General features: G+C 45.2%; 1 protein-coding gene across 1 annotated transcript in view; it reads left to right on the forward strand.

Moving 5' to 3' along the window:
- The first annotated feature begins 6,957 nt into the window (after positions 1-6,957).
- Positions 6,958-20,603, forward strand: part of LOC124608348 — a 203,593-nt gene continuing 189,947 nt past the window's right edge. The window contains exon 1 of the mRNA XM_047139982.1: positions 6,958-7,040. The gene's annotated coding sequence lies outside the window, so the exon portion shown is untranslated. The remainder of the gene's footprint in view (positions 7,041-20,603) is intronic.

The following is a 20,603-nucleotide window of genomic DNA, read 5'->3' on the forward strand; positions in this document are numbered from 1 at the left end:
GCCATCAAAGAGTTCATTTAAATACCCGCACACAGCATGACAGTTATGTGCTGGCGCCCCATCATGCTGCAACCACATGCATAGTTGTATGTCCAGAGGAACATCTTCCAGCAGGCCAGGTAGAGTTTCTTGCAGAAAGTGAAGGTAATTTGCCCCTGTAAGTCGAGGAGGTAGACGGACCAGCCCAATCAGATGGTCGCCCACAATGCCTGCCCAAATGTCGAGCGAAAATCGTTCCTGGTGTCTGTGATCGTACGTGACGCGAGCATTTCCCCTTGCCCAGTAATGAATGTTTCGAGTGCTGTAAAGGCCATCCTGATGGAAGATGCACTCGTCAGTAAACAACACAGTGGCTTGAAAGTCCGGATCTTGTGCAACACGTCGCAGAAACCACCGTCAAAACCCTAGCCTGTGTTCATAAAAAATGGTTCAAATGGTTCTAGCACTATGCGACTTAACTTCTGAGGTCATCAGTCGCCTAGAACGTAGAACTACTTAAACCTAACTAACCTAAGGACATCACACACAGCCATGCCCGAGGCAGGATTCGAACCTGCGACCGTAGCGGTCGCTCGGTTCCAGACTGTAGCGCCTAGAACCGCACGGCCACTCCGGCCGGCTGTGTTCATAGTCCGCCACAAGATTTAGATCTTGGACAGGGTGGAAACTAAATGAATGCTGGCCGTCATCCCTCAAAACCTCCCAGACTAACTGATGAGTGACCCCCATGTCATATAAAACTGCTCTAGTACTTGTCGTACGTGCTTCCTTGAAGCACTTGAGAACAGTCTCTTCAAATGCAATCCCATCATGTTCCAGGTCTTCCAGCATCACCATGATATCCCGCTATCGAGCCTGTTTCACCAGGTCGCTGGCGACTTGCTGTACCCGGGTTCGATTCCCGGCGGGGTCAGGGATTTTCTCTGCCTCGTGATGACTGGGTGTTGTGTGATGTCCTTAGGTTAGTTAGGTTTAAGTAGTTCTAAGTTCTAGGGGACTGATGACCATAGATGTTAAGTCCCATAGTACTCAGAGCCATTTGAACCATTTGAATTTCTGTAAAGTTTTGCAGGTATGGGCGATGTCTTGCTGCATACCGTTCCTCATGCAACCATCGAGCTTTATGTGCATTACCGTCGGATAGTCCATAAACAAAAACCGTATCTCGTTGTTCTTCAAACGAATACTGTGCCGCCATGCTTACTGCATGACTAAATCGCAGGTGACGTGTTTGTGCTCCGAAATGAAGCTTGCGTACGAATGCCTAAGACGTGAGGTGGAGACAAACAACAAGACCCATTCGACACGTGTGCGTATCACGTTGGGGCAGTGACGGGGCGAGGGACGTTTGTATGCGTGAATCGACAACCATAGCGCTGCCCATCAACCGACGAACGGCAACAGGGCAATCCCACGGCCAATCGAAGCGCGTGGCGGCAAGTTTCCGTAGTTTAAAAATGGTGCGTTGTCGACCTACACCACATTAGTATTTTTGGTTCCTACTGGCATCAGCTATCCAGGGTTAAAATTTCGCGACACAACTTTTCTCCGCCCTGTATAACCGGTTGATGCACGGATGGCAGTTTTGACTCGTTATTTTTACACGTTATGGCTTGTCCCAGTGCAGCGGAATGAGAGGTATATCGTTTCTTATTTTAACTTATGTCATTTGGTTTTAATCTCCTAATGTATTTCTATTGTGGAATCTGAAGATGGTTACTGCATAGCCAAAACCGGTAATTCTTCTCAAAAAGCTGTGTGATCAAGATAATTAAATAAAAATTATAGAAACTGTATCTTCATGAAATTGCTGCACACTTTGCCTGCAGTGGTTTTGCATCTTGGTTAGATGTTCTGCAGTCCACTGCTTTTTCCTTCGTTGTGCAGCATTCTCAGAAGAGAATACATGTTCCAGGATTCCTGCAGACATAGTTCTGCCGCAGGTAATAGGTGCATCACAGTGTGTGATTAAAATGACGCTTCATCTGGAAATTACTCCAAAAGTGAAGTAAAGGGGACTATATGATCCTTGAGGCAAAACGCCATAGTCGCACACAGATTGGCAGTGAAATTCTTGGGGTAGAGTCTGCGCAGGATATGGTAGCCAATGCGCAGTGATCAGTTGTCGTCCAAAGTGGTGGGGAAGTTCATTCGTTTGTTCAGTAGGGGAGGCCGACACTGTCTGCCACCTTTCGGTCGGTCGGGGATGACAGAACCAACGTGCACGCCCTGCAGTGTTTTTCAAACGATTTTATAGAAATTATTCTGTAAAAATATTTCATTTTTGCGTTACTTGTATATTAATATGTCAGGTTCATTATGATGTGACCAACATTTCGTTAATGTTCGGAGTTATTGTGATATTTACATGGAAGTAAGACACTGATCGAAATTCGAAAAAGTTTGCAATGAAAAATGGGTGTCGCTATGATTTTGCGTTTGTTGCGTGTTGTGTAATATTTTGCTGTGTAGGAAATTTAGCTAACATACTGAATTTTTCTTTCGACTTGGGTGTAGGTCCACATCTGTCATCAACCTCGAAAAAACTGATCAGATGCAGTGCACTCATTTGCGATCACGCGAAGCCAGAGTGAAAGATCCGCGACGTTCCTCATATTTCTTAAATAGTTTGGGATATTGAATGAGATTTTTGCAAATGATAGCACATAAAGAGGAGAGTATTTTGCCATATGGTTATTATGCAAAAAATCATTATCTACTGTATTACTCCACTAACTACAGACTTTTTCCATCAAAGAATGTAATATTTAAGGGTGATCGATACCTGGCGAAACGAGAAATGTTATGGGTTTTGGAACAACGAAAGTTAAGACATTACTGGTTTATTTTGTACCAAGGATGTGCTTTTTCATAAGATACTGACCTTACTTTTCCTCAGTTCCTCACTTAATAAACCGCTGTTTCAGACTTTTCTAGAAATTGCGTTTGCATAACATGTTAGTAATGTGAGAGCATGTATACTCCGCTGTGTTTTGGCAAAAGAAGCAAATTTAGAGAAATGGGTAGGCTTTACTCAAAACTCGCCACTCGTGACACTTCTCTGAAAGTTACAAATGGTCAACAAGCTAAGTGAAAATAAATCACTGCATTTTCGGCGGAATTCTTTTTAGATATTAACCAAAACAGAGGTAACAGATCTTTTTGAATGGTCACCATGCAAGTGTGGACGTGGAGCGGCTCCGCCTAATATCTACAAAAAATGTAGTCTAGGCTTCAGTGCAGAATGGCACTTCCCTTCCAGCGGGCGGCATTTCCCCTACAGCGCCTGTCCACAGCCCCCACCACTACCGTTCTCCCCACATGTGCCCTGCCGTCTGTGGATCTACAGGCCACTCTATACGGGCCATGTGCAACGTGGCGTCCAGTAGTAGCGAAATGGTGTCAATAATTTGAGCAAGCCCTAACAGACGTGGGTGACGCTGATGTAGAGCTACACATCTTCTTGCACTATGCATTTTCCATCTTTTCAGCATATTGTAGAGAAAGAACAAGGCCCTAGACAGCACAATATAGTATCACAAACTAGGCAATATCCCCACCCTAGATCCTCCATAATGTACCATATTAAAGCAGCAATTTACACATGTAGAAGATAGAACATGTTAGCTGCCTTCACCCCCCCCCCCCCCACACACACACACAAGTCGGATAATATAAACACACACACACATATACCGCTACCAAAACAAACAAAAGTCAAACGCATCCCGCAATAGCAAAACAAATCACACAAAATGGCGAGACGACAGTGGTTCTTCACAACACAGAAACGTGAATACATTTAGCGCAGTGGAAGTGTGGTGCGCTAAAATCTAATACATACACGTGGAAAACAGGAAAAATGATGTAAAAAATAGAAAACTGACCCTTAGCTGCATACAGGCGTTGATATACGTCAACAGGAACAGTTGAAAATGTGTGCCCCGACTGGGAGCTGAACCTGGGATCTCCTGCTTACATGGCGGACTCTCTATCTATCCTTTTTTTTTTCCTCATTTTGTTCGTTGTTGATCATTGTGTTTGGTCGTTGCGGACGTCACATGACATCGCTTCAAGTTCGTTTGTTGATCCTTCCACTCAGTTTTTTTTTTATTACAGAGGCCAACCGGCTCTCTGACCGAACACGATGAGCTACCGTGCCGGCACCCATCTGAACCACCGAGGACACAGAGGATAGTGCGACTGCAGGGACTTACGTCTGTCCGAAAGAACAGATACCATCTTCATATACACTCCTGGAAATGGAAAAAAGAACACATTGACACCGGTGTGTCAGACCCACCATACTTGCTCCGGACACTGCGAGAGGGCTGTACAAGCAATGATCACACGCACGGCACAGCGGACACACCAGGAACCGCGGTGTTGGCCGTCGAATGGCGCTAGCTGCGCAGCATTTGTGCACCGCCGCCGTCAGTGTCAGCCAGTTTGCCGTGGCATACGGAGCTCCATCGCAGTCTTTAACACTGGTAGCATGCCGCGACAGCGTGGACGTGAACCGTATGTGCAGTTGACGGACTTTGAGCGAGGGCGTATAGTGGGCATGCGGGAGGCCGGGTGGACGTACCGCCGAATTGCTCAACACGTGGGGCGTGAGGTCTCCACAGTACATCGATGTTGTCGCCAGTGGTCGGCGGAAGGTGCACGTGCCCGTCGACCTGGGACCGGACCGCAGCGTCGCACGGGTGCACGCCAAGACCGTAGGATCCTACGCAGTGCCGTAGGGGACCGCACCGCCACTTCCCAGCAAATTAGGGACACTGTTGCTCCTGGGGTATCGGCGAGGGCCATTCGCAACCGTCTCCATGAAGCTGGGCTACGGTCCCGCACACCGTTAGGCCGTCTTCCGCTCACGCCCCAACATCGTGCAGCCCGCCTCCAGTGGTGTCGCGACAGGCGTGAATGGAGGGACGAATGGAGACGTGTCGTCTTCAGCGATGAGAGTCGCTTCTGCCTTGGTGCCAATGATGGTCGTATGCGTGTTTGGCGCCGTGCAGGTGAGCGCCACAATCAGGACTGCATATGACCGAGGCACACAGGGCCAACATCCGGCATCATGGTGTGGGGAGCGATCTCCTACACTGGCCGTACACCACTGGTGATCGTCGAGGGGACACTGAATAGTGCACGGTACATCCAAACCGTCATCGAACCCATCGTTCTACCATTCCTAGACCGGCAAGGGAACTTGCTGTTCCAACAGGACAATGCACATCCGCATGTATCCCGTGCCACCCAATGTGCACTAGAAGGTGTAAGTCAACTACCCTGGCCAGCAAGATCTCCGGATCTGTCCCCCATTGAGCATGTTTGGGACTGGATGAAGCGTCGTCTCACGCGGTCTGCACGTCCAGCACGAACGCTGGTCCATCTGAGGCGCCAGGTGGAAATGGCATGGCAAGCCGTTCCACAGGACTACATCCAGCATCTGTACGATCGTCTCCATGGGAGAATAGCAGCCTGCATTGCTGCGAAAGGTGGATATACACTGTACTAGTGCCGACATTGTGCATGCTCTGTTGCCTGTGTCTATGTGCCTGTGGTTCTGTCAGTGTGATCATGTGATGTATCTGACCCCAGGAATGTGTCAATAAAGTTTCCCCTTCCTGGGACAATGAATTCACGGTGTTCTTATTTCAATTTCCAGGAGTGTATATAGTTAAGGCTCACCTGCCATTTGACCATCTTCTATGCGGATGCACACACATTCCCCGACCTCATACGGGAATCGGCAGAGCCGCGAGTAATGAGTGTTATGGACAGGGGCACTACGAATATAGTGCAGGACAATAAGTTGGGAATGTGGGTCTCAAGGGGGGCGTACCAGAGATAAGTTACTGGAGTCGCACTATCCTCTGTGTTCTCGGTGGCTGAGATGGCTAGAACGTCTGCCATGTAAGCAGGCCGGCCGGAGTAGCCGTGCCGTTAAAGGTGCTGCAGTCTGGAACCGCAAGACCGCTACGGTCGCAGGTTCGAATCCTGCCTCGGGCATGGATGTTTGTGATGTCCTTAGGTTAGGTAGGTTTAACTAGTTCTAAGTTCTAGGGGACTAATGACCTCAGCAGTTGAGTCCCATAGTGCTCAGAGCCATTTGAACCATGTAAGCAGCGGATCCCTTGTTCGAGTCCCGATTGGGGCACACATTTTCAAATGTCCCCATTGAGTCATATCAACGCCTCTATGCAGCTAAGGGTATTCATTTCATTGTATTAATTTAATTGTAATTTCAGAATTAACACTGTTTGTAGTGGTAAGTGAAACATGCGAACTCTTCATGATCCTACCAAACAAAATTGTAAGAGAAAAAGACCAGATGGTTAGAGTGACTACTGAAGTTGCTTTAGAATAAAGCGAAACGCGTTTGTTCTGAATAAGACTTTCATTATAGTTACAAAAGACTACATTTAACTTACACAACTTGTATATCAGCATCTGTGGAAAAAAGAAGCCATAACACAACGAAGACAACGTGTAAGATTTACTATACTGCATGGTGTTCGTATTATTTCCTCCACCCCCCGTAGACTTCCTGTTATCGCTTGCTAACACATTGTTATCAATTCTTTGATACAATGGCTATAACTTTTGTATTATCATTCAGGAATACAAAACATTAGAGGCCACGTGTTTTTAATTCCTTTGACACTGTTAATAAGCCAATTGTTAGCTTTTAGGTTTTATGAGACACCTCAAACATCGTTGACTTTAACCGAGATTGTGTACCACGCTCTACAGACGTCTGTCTGCTTTAGACGAATGAGAAAGCTCGCAAGCATGCTAATTATACCCCAGTTCGTTGTAGTCGAACCATTCATCTGCCAGTAGCACAGCTGTTGGCTTCGGATGTGGAAACTGGCCAGAATCCAGCATCCTTCATTCAGACACAGCGCAGCTATCCTTTTGTAAGCAGAAGACTGCCAGCTGGCAATCCGAGGCGATGTAGCTAGCAGACCTGCAGTTCCTGGAAACAGAGGATCGAGGCACAGTTACCCATTGGTTTTCCGTACGTCACGTTCCTGGTAAGTGGAAATTCATCAGCCTGTTACTTCACCAGTGTGACATTGTCAGCTTGCCGTGCGTAGCTAATAACAGTAAAGCTTGCTAAACAGTTTCTTGTTCGATTTCAGTCAGCTTATTTTGTCTGCTGACAAGTTAATTTTTCAGTCTATGACGTACCTGGAAGGAATTTGGCAGGCTGCAATTCCGAGGTGAAGCACATGCTACAGCGCTTGTCAGTAAATCTTTGTCTTGGCCAGTCCACCTTAAGCACGAAACGATAACTGCGGCTGTAATTTTTCATTAAGCACGTTGTTCGCGTACTGTTGCAACTAACAACCCTAGATCTAACAGAATGAATATAAATTTATGCGGCAGTACTTTTACTGTTGTCTGAATTTAACATCCAGACTTTACCCAGTGCAAGAGCAGCAACAATTACTCCTACGATTACTATTTGCTTTTCCCCTTTTCATCACTTTCGTGAGCCATGTTGGGCATACGGCTCTCACTCTTCGCTCGGGAATACGTTGTTTCATTCCAGACTTTGCCACGGATGGGGAGATGAAGGGGAGGAGGTTTCTAGGGGTCACGACGCCATAAGGTCCCATCGAAAGTACTGTACTAACCGCTTACGTAAACAAATTATTATGCTTATCTTAAAACGTTTTATATATTTGTTAAAATCCTAGGCGTCTTTGATACGTTAAATGTGGTTGGGCGATATGTTGCATTTTGGGGGGGACTGAAAAACTGTAAACTCCAGTACCGAGCAATATATCCGAGCCCTGGCGACGGAAGCATGTACCTTACGCTGAAGTGCCTAACGTCACATGCATGTTGATTCTTTTGAGTTGCTTCATATGTGGTATTTTGAAAAAACTAGATGTGATGTTTTCGAGGCAGTAGCGGACTAATAAGAAATGTGGGGATTGTTATTTAAGAAGATTGGGTTTCAGTGATAAGTGTAGTTATTTAAGAATAACTGATGTAAGAAGTACCATACAAATATCATTAAATAGAGTGCTCTAGCTCTTAAAAAAACCTATTTGGTGGTACACTCACACTAGATATAATGCGATTAGAATTACTGAAGTTTTGAATATAGCTGAGTATTTATTTAACTATAAAAGTGCATTGTAATTAATATTACCTAGCACTGATTGGTTGATTCTGGTTTGCTACTTTAAAGCAGTGAGAAACATATTTGTTGTCACCTCCTATTCACTTTGAAATGTCCTAGTGCAAGCATTTTCTTAATTTTCTCTGTAGCACAAAGTAGTATTTCGGCAGCAGCTTGATGAGCAGAACTTTCTTTGTGTTTAAATATTTTTTTCCGCAAGAAAATCATCTCCTCTTTTCTTGAATCACCTGAAGATGACGTAGGGCAGTTGGGTTAGCTGAAGACTGTGAAATGTTCATGCCTTGTTTATTTCTTTCTAGGCCCAAATTCCTTCTTTGTAAATTTTGTAACCAAGTTTTTTGTCTGGAACGACTTTTTTTCGCAAAATGCGGTTTCTTGATCCAAAGTCCAACATTCTGAAGGCTCATTTGACTTGCTATTGCGCATACGTTCGCGCACTGTATTTCCACTTATTATTCAGTATTTAAGTTGACATTTTACTTTTATCATTCACCGACAACGATGAAATTCCCCACATTTCAGTCGCACAAGAATTATTGGCAAGTTTGATAGTTATAGGTGCAGTAGGAGACGAGGTACTGGCAGAATTGAAGCCGTGAGTCGTACTTGGGTAGATCAATCGATAGAGCACCAGGCCGCGAAAGGGAAAGGGAGTTCGAGTCTCGGTCCGCCACACAGTTTTAATCTACCAGGAAGTTTCATATAAGCGCTCACTCCGCTGCAGAGTGAAAATATCATTCTGGAATGATTCTCCACGCTGTTACGAAGCCTTGTCTCCGCAATATCCTTCTTCCAGGAGTGATAGTTCTGCAAGTTTCGCAGGAGAGCTTCTGTGAAGTTTGGAAGGTAGGAGACGAGGTGGCAGAATTGAAGCTGTGAGGACGCGTCGTGAGTCGTGCTTGGATAGCTCAGTCGGTGCTGGCACGGTATCTCAGCGTGTTAATTAAAAAAAAAACTGAGTTAATGGATCAACACCGAACTTCAACAAGCGTCATGGGACGTCCGCCCCGAAGAAATACGACGACCAATAAAGAACAAAATCATATAAAAAAAGAAAAAAGAAGTCGGTAGATCACTTACCCGCGAAAGGCAAAGATCTCGAATTCGAGTCTCGGTCCGGCACGCAGTTTTAATGTGCTAGGAAGTTTGAAACCAGCACACACTCCCCTGCAAAGTGAAAATCTCATTCTGGTAAATAGTTTGTTATTTTGCGGCACATCTTTCTTAACATCTAAGCTACCTTGCAACGAAGGGCAGGGCAGTCACGCATACAACCAACAAGAAGGGAACGGTAAGTGTATAACCAAGTATTCCGTGTCCCATGTGTCGACTCACTGACAGAACAAGAAAGTAGTCTCATTGTCTGGCTGCCAGCGATTCAGCTGTCGAGCACGGTGGCCTGCTGCTTCCAAACTGCGAAATGTATCGCTCATCCCACCGTAGACTGCACAGGCATCGTTCGTTTACGAAAGTGAGAAAAAAGTTTCTTTGCGGATAAAAAAGTTTAGGGGCACGAGTCCTCCGGCGTTCTCCCAGAAAAAGAGCACTGATTACATCAATGATATTAATTTCCTGGAAAACATTAATAAACAGCATATTTTCCAAGACAATTTTAACAAAACTACATTTGTAAGATGCAGCTCGTCTTACTCACACATTATATCTTCCAAATACTAGATGCAGGTGAAGAGGTAGTTTCTGTCTTCCTACACTTCAAATGGCTCAAATGGCTGTAAGCACTGTGGGACTTAGAACTACTTAAACCTAACTAATCTAAGGACGTCACACACATCCATGCCGGAGGCAGGATTCGAACCTGCCACTGCAACAGCAGCGTGGTTCCAGAGTGAAGCGCCTAGAACCGCTCGGCCACAGCGGCCGTCCTCCTACACTTCCGAAAAGCGTTGATAACTAAAATTCGATCGTACGAAGTATCTTCACAGTCTGAAAGGATAGTAACACGACCACTAATGTTAACAAAATACAGAAACAGATGTTAAAATGTGTGCGAAATCACATGGGACTTAACTGCTAAGCTTACACACTACTTAACCTAAATTATCCTAAGGACAAACACACACACCCATGCCCGAGGGAGGAATCGAACCTCCGCCGTGACCAGCCGCATACAGAAACAATTTATCAGATAGGTCACTGACGACGCCGCTGTCTACAGAAAAAATATCATCACTGAGCAGGACGGATTAAAAGCATTTCCACTTGTAGCGTCCGTACAAGATTTTAATTTCATCACTTTTATCTTAAATGGAATAATACTTGCAAGTTATATTTAGAAAGTCTTCTTCTTTGTCAGATGTTTGAGTGCAACGAAAATATACTAACTGCTCCAGAACAGGCCAAGAAGGTCCAACAGTACCGACCGGCAGCCGTGTCATCCTCAGCCCATAGGCGTCACTGGATGCGGACATGGAGGGGCATGTGGTCAGCACACCGCTCTCCCGGCCGTATGTCAGTTTCCGAGACCGGAGCCGCTACCTCTCAATCACGTAGCTACACAGTTTGCCTCACAAGGGCTGAGTGCACCCCGCTTGCCAACAGCGCGCGGCAGTCCGGATGGTAACCCATCCAAGTGCTAGCCCAGCTCGACAGGGCTTAACTTCGGAGATCTGACGGGAACCGCTGTTACCACAGCGGCAAGGCCGTTGACAACGAAAATATAGCCCGTTCTGAATTATAGAACGGTTTTTCTCCGAAGGGGCGTGATCGACAGATGAGGGTATCAAATAGCTCAACGTGAGATGTAGTCAAAAAAAATTTCAAAGAAAGAAGGATTATTAGGGAAAATTTAATTAATTATGAAGGGAAACTTGAAAAGCACTCTATGATAATGTGTGTGTGTGTGTGTGTGTGTGTGTGTGTGTGTGTGTGTGTGTGCGTGCGTGCGTGCGTGCACGTGTGGTCTTCGGTACTGAGACTGGTTTGACGCAGCTCTCCATGCTACTCTATCCTGTGCAAGCTTCTTCATCTCCCAGTACCTACTGCAACCTACATCCTTCTGAATGTGCTTCGTGTATTCATCTCTTGGTCTCCCTCTACGATTTTTATCCTCCACGCTGCTCTCCAATACTAAATTTGTGATCCCTTGATGCCTCAGAAAATGTCCTACCAACCGGTCCCTTCTTCTTCTCAAGTTGTGCCACAAACTCCTCTTCTCCCCAATTCTATTCAATACCTCCTCATTAGTTATGTGATCAACCCATCTAATCTTTAGCATTCTTCTGTAGCACCACATTTCGAAAGCTTCTATTCTCTTCTTGTCCAAACTATTTATCGTCCACGTTTCACTTCCATACACGGCTACACTCCATACAAATACACTCCTGGAAATGGAAAAAAGAACATATTGACACCGGTGTGTCAGACCCACCATACTTGCTCCGGGCACTGCGAGAGGGCTGTACAAGCAATGATCACACGCACGGCACAGCGGACACACCAGGAACCGCGGTGTTGGCCGTCGAATGGCGCTAGCTGCGCAGCATTTGTGCACCGCCGCCGTCAGTGTCAGCCAGTTTGCCGTGGCATACGGAGCTCCATCGCAGTCTTTAACACTGGTAGCATGCCGCGACAGCGTGGACGTGAACCGTATGTGCAGTTGACGGACTTTGAGCGAGGGCGTATAGTGGGCATGCGGGAGGCCGGGTGGACGTACCGCCGAATTGCTCCACACGTGGGGCGTGAGGTCTCCACAGTACATCGATGTTGTCGCCAGTGGTCGGCGGAAGGTGCACGTGCCCGTCGACCTGGGACCGGACCGCAGCGACGCACGGATGCACGCCAAGACCGTAGGATCCTACGCAGTGCCGTAGGGGACCGCACCGCCACTTCCCAGCAAATCAGGGACACTGTTGCTCCTGGGGTATCGGCGAGGACCACTCGCAACCGTCTCCATGAAGCTGGGCTACGGTCCCGCACACCGTTAGGCCGTCTTCCGCTCACGCCCCAACATCGTGCAGCCCGCCTCCAGTGGTGTCGCGACAGGCGTGAATGGAGGGACGAATGGAGACGTGTCGTCTTCAGCGATGAGTGTCGCTTCTGCCTTGGTGCCAATGATGGTCGTATGCGTGTTTGGCGCCGTGCAGGTGAGCGCCACAATCAGGACTGCATACGACCGAGGCACACAGGGCCAACACCCGGCATCATGGTGTGGGGAGCGATCTCCTACACTGGCCGTACACCACTGGTGATCGTCGAGGGGACACTGAATAGTGCACGGTACATCCAAACCGTCATCGAACCCATCGTTCTACCATTCCTAGACCGGCAAGGGAACTTGCTGTTCCAACAGGACAATGCACGTCCGCATGTATCCCGTGCCACCCAACGTGCTCTAGAAGGTGTAAGTCAACTACCCTGGCCAGCAAGATCTCCGGATCTGTCCCCCATTGAGCATGTTTGGGACTGGATGAAGCGTCGTCTCACGCGGTCTGCACGTCCAGCACGAACGCTGGTCCATCTGAGGCGCCAGGTGGAAATGGCATGGCAAGCCGTTCCACAGGACTACATCCAGCATCTCTACGATCGTCTCCATGGGAGAATAGCAGCCTGCATTGCTGCGAAAGGTGGTTATACACTGTACTAGTGCCGACATTGTGCATGCTCTGTTGCCTGTGTCTATGTGCCTGTGGTTATGTCAGTGTGATCATGTGATATATCTGACCCCAGGAATGTGTCAATAAAGTTTCCCCTTCCTGGGACAATGAATTCACGGTGTTCTTATTTCAATTTCCAGGAGTGTACTTTCAGAAACGACTTCCTGACACTTAAATCTATACTCGATGTTAACAAATAAATTTCTCTTCTTCAGAAACGCTTTCCTTTCCATATCCTCTCTACTTCGACCATCATCAGTTATGTTACTCCCCAAATAGCAAAACTCCTTTGCTACTTTAAGTGTCTCATTTCCTAATCTAATTCCCTCAGCATCACCCGACTTAATTCGACTACATTCCATTATCCTCGTTTTGCTTTTGTTGATGTTCATCTTATATCCTCCCTTCAAGGGAGATAAATGATTACAAAATTTCAGAAAAACTGATTGAGTTATTGAAGAGAAGAGCTACACAAATTGAGCAAGTCAGTAACGTTTAATCCACCTCTGACCGTTACGCAAACAGTTATTCCGTTCGCATTCACTGATAGAGTTGTTGGGCGTCCTCCTGAGGTACGTTGCGCGAAGTTCTGTCGAAGTGTCGCGTTAGATCGTCGAAATCCCGAGCTGGTTGCAGGAACCCTGCCCGTAATACTCCAAACGTTCGCAACTGGGAAGAGATTCAGCGACCTTGCTGACCAAGGTAGGATTTATGAAGCACAAAGACAAGCAGTAGAAACTCTCGCCGTATGCGGGCGGACGTTATCTTACTGAAATGTAAGCCCAGGATGGCTTGCCAAGAAGGGCAACAAAACTGGACGTAGAATATAGTAGAAGTATCGCTGTGTTGTAAGAGTGCCGCGAGTGTCAACCAAAGGGGCCCTGTGATGTAATCAAATCACTTGCCAGATCATCACTCTGGCTGTATGGCAGGCGACAGACAGGTCCGTATCCCGCCGCGTCCGGAGCGACTCCAGACACGTCTTCGCTGGTGATTAGGACTCAGTCCGAAGCGGGACTTGCCAGTGAAGATAATTTTACTCCAGCCAACGAGATTCTAGACCGACGACGTGTCTGGAGGCGCCCAGAGCACTGGTGGTATGCTAACCTGAATTCCGCCCACCATACAGCCCGACAACCTGTAGTGATGGTCTGCGGAATCATTTCTTTTCGTAGCAGGACCCCTATGGTTTCCACGACGACACCCTTACGGCACAGTGATACATCGACAATAGTCTACGACCCGTTTTGTTGTCCTTCTGGCAAGCCATCCTCAGCTCACATTTCAGCAAGATAACGCCTGCCCACAGACGGTAAAAGTTTCTACTGGTTGTCTTCTACATCTACATCCATACTCCGCAAGCCACCTGACGGTGTGTGGCGGACGGTACCTTGAGTACCTCTATCGGTTTCCCTTCTATTCAGTCTCGTACGTGGAAAGAAAGATTGTCGGTATGCCTCTGTGTGGGCTCTAATCTCTCTGATTTTATCCTCGTGGTCTCTTCGCGAGATATACGTAGGAGGGAGCAATATACTGCTTGACTCCTCGGTGAAGGAATGTTCTCGAAACTTCAATAAAAGCCCGTACCGAGCTACTGAGCGTCTCTTTTGCAGAGTCTTCCACTGGAGTTTATCATCTCCGTAACGCTTTCACGGTTACTAAATGATCCTGTAACGAAGCGCGCTGCTCTCCGTTGGATCTTCTCTATCTCTTCTGTCAACCCTACCTGGCACAGATCACACACTGGTGAGCAGTATTCAAGCAGTGGACGAACAAGTGTACTGTAACCTACTTCCTTTGTTTTCGGACAGCATTTCCCTACGATTCTTCCAATGGATCTCAGTCTGGCATCTGCTTTACCGACGATTAATTTCATATGGTCATTCCATTTTAGATCACTCCTAATGCCTACTCCCAGATAATTTATGGAATTAACTGCTTCCAGTTGCTGACCTGCTATATTGTAGCTAAATGATAAAGGATCTTTCTTTCCTATGTATTCGCAGCACATTACACTTGTCTACATTGAGATTCAATTGCCATTCCCTGCACCTTGCGACAATTCGTTGTAGGTCCTCCTGTATTTCAGTACAATTTTCCATTGTAACAACCTCTCTATATACTACAGCATCATCCGCAATAAGCCTCAGTAAACTTCCGATGTTACCCACAAGGTCATTTATATATATTGTGAATAGCAACGGTCCTACGACACTCCCCTGTGGCACACCTGAAATCACTCTTACTTCGGAAGACTTCTCTTCAACCCAATCACACAACTGGTCTGATATTCCATATGCTCTTACTTTTTTCGTTAAACGACTGTGGGAAACCGTATCAAACCCCTTGCAGAAGTTAAGAAACACGGTATCTACCTGGGAACCCCTGTCTATGGCCCTCAGAGTCTCGTGGACGAATAGCACGAGCTGGGTTTCACACGATCGTCTTTTTCGAAACCCACGCTAATTCCTACAGAGTAGATTTCTAGTCTCCAGAAAAGTCATTATACTCGAACATAATACGTGTTTCAAAATTCCACAACTGATCGACGTTAGACATATAGGTCTATAGTTCTGCACATCTGTTCGAAGTCCCTTCTTGAAAACGGGGATGACCTGTGCCCTTTTCCAATCTTTTGAAATGCTACGCTCTTCTAGAGACCTACGGTACACCGCTGCAAGAAGGGGGGCAAGTTCCTTGGCGTACTCTGTGTAAAATCGAACTGGTATCCCATCAGGTCCAGCGGCCTTTCCTCTTTTGAGCGATTTTAATTGTTTTTCTATCCCTGTGTCATATATTTCGATATTTACCATTTTTTCATCTGTGCGACAATTAAGAGAAGGTACTACAATGCAGTCTTCCTGTGTGAAACAGTTTTGGAAAAAGACATTTATTATTTCGGCCTTTAATCTGTCTTCTTCTGTTTCAGTACCATTCTGGTCACAGAGTGTCTGGACATTTCGTGTTTGCCAAAACCTACGTTGGCCAGCAAGATCGCCGGATCTCCCCCCCCCCCCCCAACTGAGAACGTCTGGAGTGTTATGCGTAGCGCCCTCCAACCACCTCGTGATTTTGACGACCTAACGCGCCAGTTGGACAGAATTTGGCACGATATTCCTCAGGAGGACATCCATCAACTCTATTAATCAATGTCAAGCTGAATAACTGGTTGCACTATGGCCAGAAGTGGACCATCGCGATACTGACTTTCTCAATTTGTGAAGCTCTTTCTCTTGAATAAAGCATCTATTTTTTTCTGAAATTGTTGTCATTTGTTTGTTTGTACATCACATCTGCCGATCTCCATTCCATTCGTATAATTCGTTCGTGGTTTATCGTTCTTTTTGCTTTTCTTAGAGTGTATTTCACGAATAGGTGCTGCTACCTACGTAAGTGATGTTGAAAACAGTTTATCTTTTCAAGCCCTAGCCATTTTGCATTGGTCTGACATTTAACTGTCTAAAAGGTATCATCCGAAAGTCGTACTAAATTTAGGACATTTTGAGAAGAAGAGATGCCAGCAAGGCAAATGAGGTATCAAAAAGTTGATTTCTTCGAGTCAGAGCTGTTTCCTGCATAAAATTTGAATTCGTGTCCGTCTCCGTAGCGTAGCGGTAGCATTTCCGCCTATCACATAGGGGGTCCGGGTTCGATTCCCGGCAGGCGACTGAGTGTTGTGTTGTACTTCATCATTTTCATCAACACTGACCCGCAAATCGCCGATATGGCGTCAACCAAATAGGACTTGCAATACGGCGGCCCAACTCCCCCGCATGGGGCCTCCCGGCCAAAAATGACATACGCTCATTTCAATTTTTTCATTTGAATTTGTGTGATTTTTAACTGCGGAAATGGTCTCCACCGAATCAAGTACTACATCCTCGACATTTTCAGAACAAAATGCTAGTAAAGTGATTTTGTAAACGTCTCTGCGGTAACGCTTCGGTGTTCAGTAGATGACTACTGTCTCTCCTGGAGCCATTAGCGCTTCATAGTTGAAAGCTGGCAAGAATGCTGCTAGACGTCAAGAAAATTATTATGCCTACTCGGCCACAGAATCGAGCGCTACTAAGGACTCTCAATAATAACAGAAAACATATACACATACGGAGGTCACAGGCCCCGCAGACAACCAGCTGCTTCTACAGACTACCTCAATTCCTTTCTGTTTTGTGCCCGGTTTCTTCAGGTGTCTTCAGTCCTAAGGGCTGCCAAATCCTTCGTCAGGTCGTCCATCAACTGCTGCCTCGGTCGTCCTATGAGGCGTCTGGTATTTGGTTTTCCCCGATTTCTTCTCTTGCCTTTCTTCTGGCATACGGGCTACACGGCCCGCCCACTGCATCTTTTGCTCTTCGCCCCCTGTAGGATTGTTGGTTGTTGCATCAAGAGGTAGATCTCCTCGTTCTTCCAACTAATATTTGAATATATTACATTTAACGCTTTCTGAGGAAAACTTGAAAAAAAAAATTGAAAAATAAACGGGACAGATGTTTTGTGAAATTATTTGTCTAAGAGTAAGAAATAAAATAGCTTAAAGAAACATTTGTCGCAGCTTTGAATAATACTCTAAATCATTTACAGCAAATGAGGTGCCGATTGAGAATTTCAAGTTCAATGTTTAACTTATAATCTTATAATTTCAAATAGTTCTAGACGATTCCAGAATGAGATTTTCACTCTGTAGCGGAGTGTAAGCTGATATGAAACTTCCTGGCAGATTAAAACAGTGTACCGGACCGAGACTCGAACTCGACACCTTTGCCCTTCGCGGGCAAGTGCTCTACCAACTGAGATACCCAAGCACGACTTACGCCCCCTCCTCACAGCTTCACTTCTGCCAGTACCTCGTCTCCTACCTTCCAAACTTTACAGAAGCTCTCCTGCGAACCTTGCAGAACTACAACTCCTGAAAGAAAGGATATTGCGGAGACTTGCTTAGCCACAGCCTGGGGGGTGTTTCCAGAATGGGATTTTCGATCTGCAGTGCAGTGTGCGCAGATATGAAACTTCCTGGCAGATTAAAATTGTGTGCCGGACCAAGACTCGAACTCGGGACCTTTGCCTATCGCAGGCAAGAGCTTCTGTAAAGTTTGGAAGGTAGGAGACGAGTTACTGGCAGAAGTGAAGCTGTGAGGACGGGGCGTGAGTCGTGCTTGGGTAGCTCAGATGGTAGAGCACTTGCCCGCGAAGGGCAAAGGTCCCGAGTTCGAGTCTCGGTCGGGCACACAGTTTTAATCTGCCAGAAAGTTTCAGTACTAGACGATATTTGACTGGTCGATTATGGAGACCAGGGAAGCAGAGACCTCAGCCAGAGGGCCGCATACAGCCCGCCATTGGTCTCATGGAGATACGATCCTCACTGCTGGTTCTTGTAAATTTAGTTGACTTTGGTTTCATTCTCTTCAGGGAAGGAGACGGCGCGCACTTGTAGAACTTGGTTCTTCTGCGCCACGCCAGTCTAGCTGGAACTGGAGCATAGGGATCCCAATTTGGAATTATGCCTTGTCCGACGGCTCATTATTTTTTAACTTGGGCAACAATGCAGTCGCGGCAAAAAGAGCTGCACGTGGGCCTGCAAGGAGCATGATTGTTTGGTGGTCAGTGGTTCGTGTATTCTACAGCACATCTACATACCTCGCGTCAGTGAGCTTCGTCGGCTTACTCTTTACTGCGTTGAACTTTTCTGCGATGAAGGTAGTCAACAATTTTACTTATTTCTGAGAAGCTGTAAGCATTTTACTTGACGATCATCGGCCAATAATAATATAAAAATGTATAAAATATAAATAAAATGAATGTTTGTGAAACAAATAACGTATTCTGACTACTGCTTCACACTATATTTATTCCCTCTCGAAGTTTGTTGTGAATAATCCGCTACAGTTCAAAAGGAACATTTATGTACATAATTACAGTTCCAGAAGAAAAAATGACATTTATTACTCCACATTAAGGTTGTCTATAGCGCAAGAAGGTGTGCACAACGCTGCAGTCACTGTGAGGAATTTTCGGGCAGTGGTACTAGCAAGTCTGCACACCCCTAACGTAGACCGTGTGGCCTTGACACATCTCTAACTATGCCCGAAGGTATACAAAATTTCAACAATTTTTCAGACTCAAAAATGTTTCAATAGAGAATCCTTCAAATATCAGGAAATACGGAAAGAAGCACATTTTGGAACTCCTAAAACAATTCAGCCACATTTGCCTTACAATCATTGCTAATCTTGGGGAGGGACAAATTAGTAACCTGAATATTCTGCACACTTTTATTCAGTAATGTCTCATGGAATAACGTTCTAGGTTAACTCATCTATAACAAAGAAAGTCTTCATTGCTCAAAAATACGCTGTAAGAATAATATGCTATGGTGACCAACTAATATGTTGTAGACATCTGCTTAAGGAGTTGGGCATTCTGACTACTGCTTCACAGTATATTTATTCACTCAAGAAGTTTGCTGTAAATAATCCGCTACAGTTCAAGAGGAACATTGATGTGCGTAATTACGATTCCAGAAGAAAAAATAACATTTACTACTCCATACTAAATTTGTCTTTAGCACAAAAATGGTTGCACAATAATGCGTCTAAAATTTTTGGTAACTTACTCAGTGATGTAAAATGTTTGAAAGCCAGCGTTGTAAAATTTGAAAACAAATTGAAAAAGTTCCTTGACAACTCCTATTCCATAGAACATTTTCTGTTATTATAATGTATAAAAGGTGGTGGGTAGGAATTAACAACTCACATCCGCATATTTAAAAAAAATTATAAACGTTCAGCATATAGCCATATTTACAAATTAATTGCGATGTGAATGTAAAATTAATAGCTCCACATCATTACGATTTACCGTGCAAATCATTCACGGAGCATGCAACTAACTTACTAACAAAGAATACTTGTGACACAATACGTTATGTCTGCCTTGCAAGCGTTGTCATTATCACTGCTCTCGCTCACTCACTTTTCCCGATAAAAAAATATTATTTCGAGAATTATTCAAAGGCACCTCATATGTTTCTCTAATCTGTTTTATTCCTTACTTTTAGGCAAATGATTTCACTAAATTTTTAACTACTTTTTTTTCAAATTTGTTTTCCAGTCTTACAGATCAGTTGACTTTCAGCAGGCTCGTTTCATCTAATTCTGCTGGGATACGAAGATGACTATTCAATACCTGTCTCGCAACAGCAGCGATGGTCGTGGGATTACAAAAATGCTTGAACAAATGTGAATTATTCTTTATTCACAGTTTCTGTCGCAGTTTGCGTGTATTTTACTCTGTGACTTGTTTGGAACGAAGCCGTTCATTTTCAAACTAGAACTACAGAATATTGTCGGATTAGGAAAACATGATATAAATTGACCAGCTCTTAATAGCGCAGTTAACTTTGTTTATTTCAACTTACTTGCACTGAAGTGCTTATCGAAGCAAAACCTCACCGACATATTCGACCAACATCACGCAGCCTTACACAGTATGTCTGTGAAGTTTTGCTTGATACGCACTCACTTCGGTACAAGTATGTTAAAATGAAAAAAATGTTGATTGTACTATTAATAACTGATCAAGTTATATCATGTTAATGTTATTTCGTTGTATGTTTTCCTAAGACTGCAATGTCAGGTCTGGTCTGAAAACGAACGACTACATTCGAAACTGGTCACCTGTATAAAATACAAGCAACTGCGGCAGAAAATTTGAGTAAAAATTTCCCAACAAAATGTTGGAGATAAATAAATATGGATTAATTCGGCGATGGATTGCAGCAATGAACTAAAAATAATAAGAAATTGTTCCTGTACGTCCTTGTTTTTGTTTAT

Source organism: Schistocerca americana, chromosome 1 (genome assembly GCF_021461395.2).
Source record: "Schistocerca americana isolate TAMUIC-IGC-003095 chromosome 1, iqSchAmer2.1, whole genome shotgun sequence".
Taxonomy (NCBI): domain Eukaryota; kingdom Metazoa; phylum Arthropoda; class Insecta; order Orthoptera; family Acrididae; genus Schistocerca; species Schistocerca americana.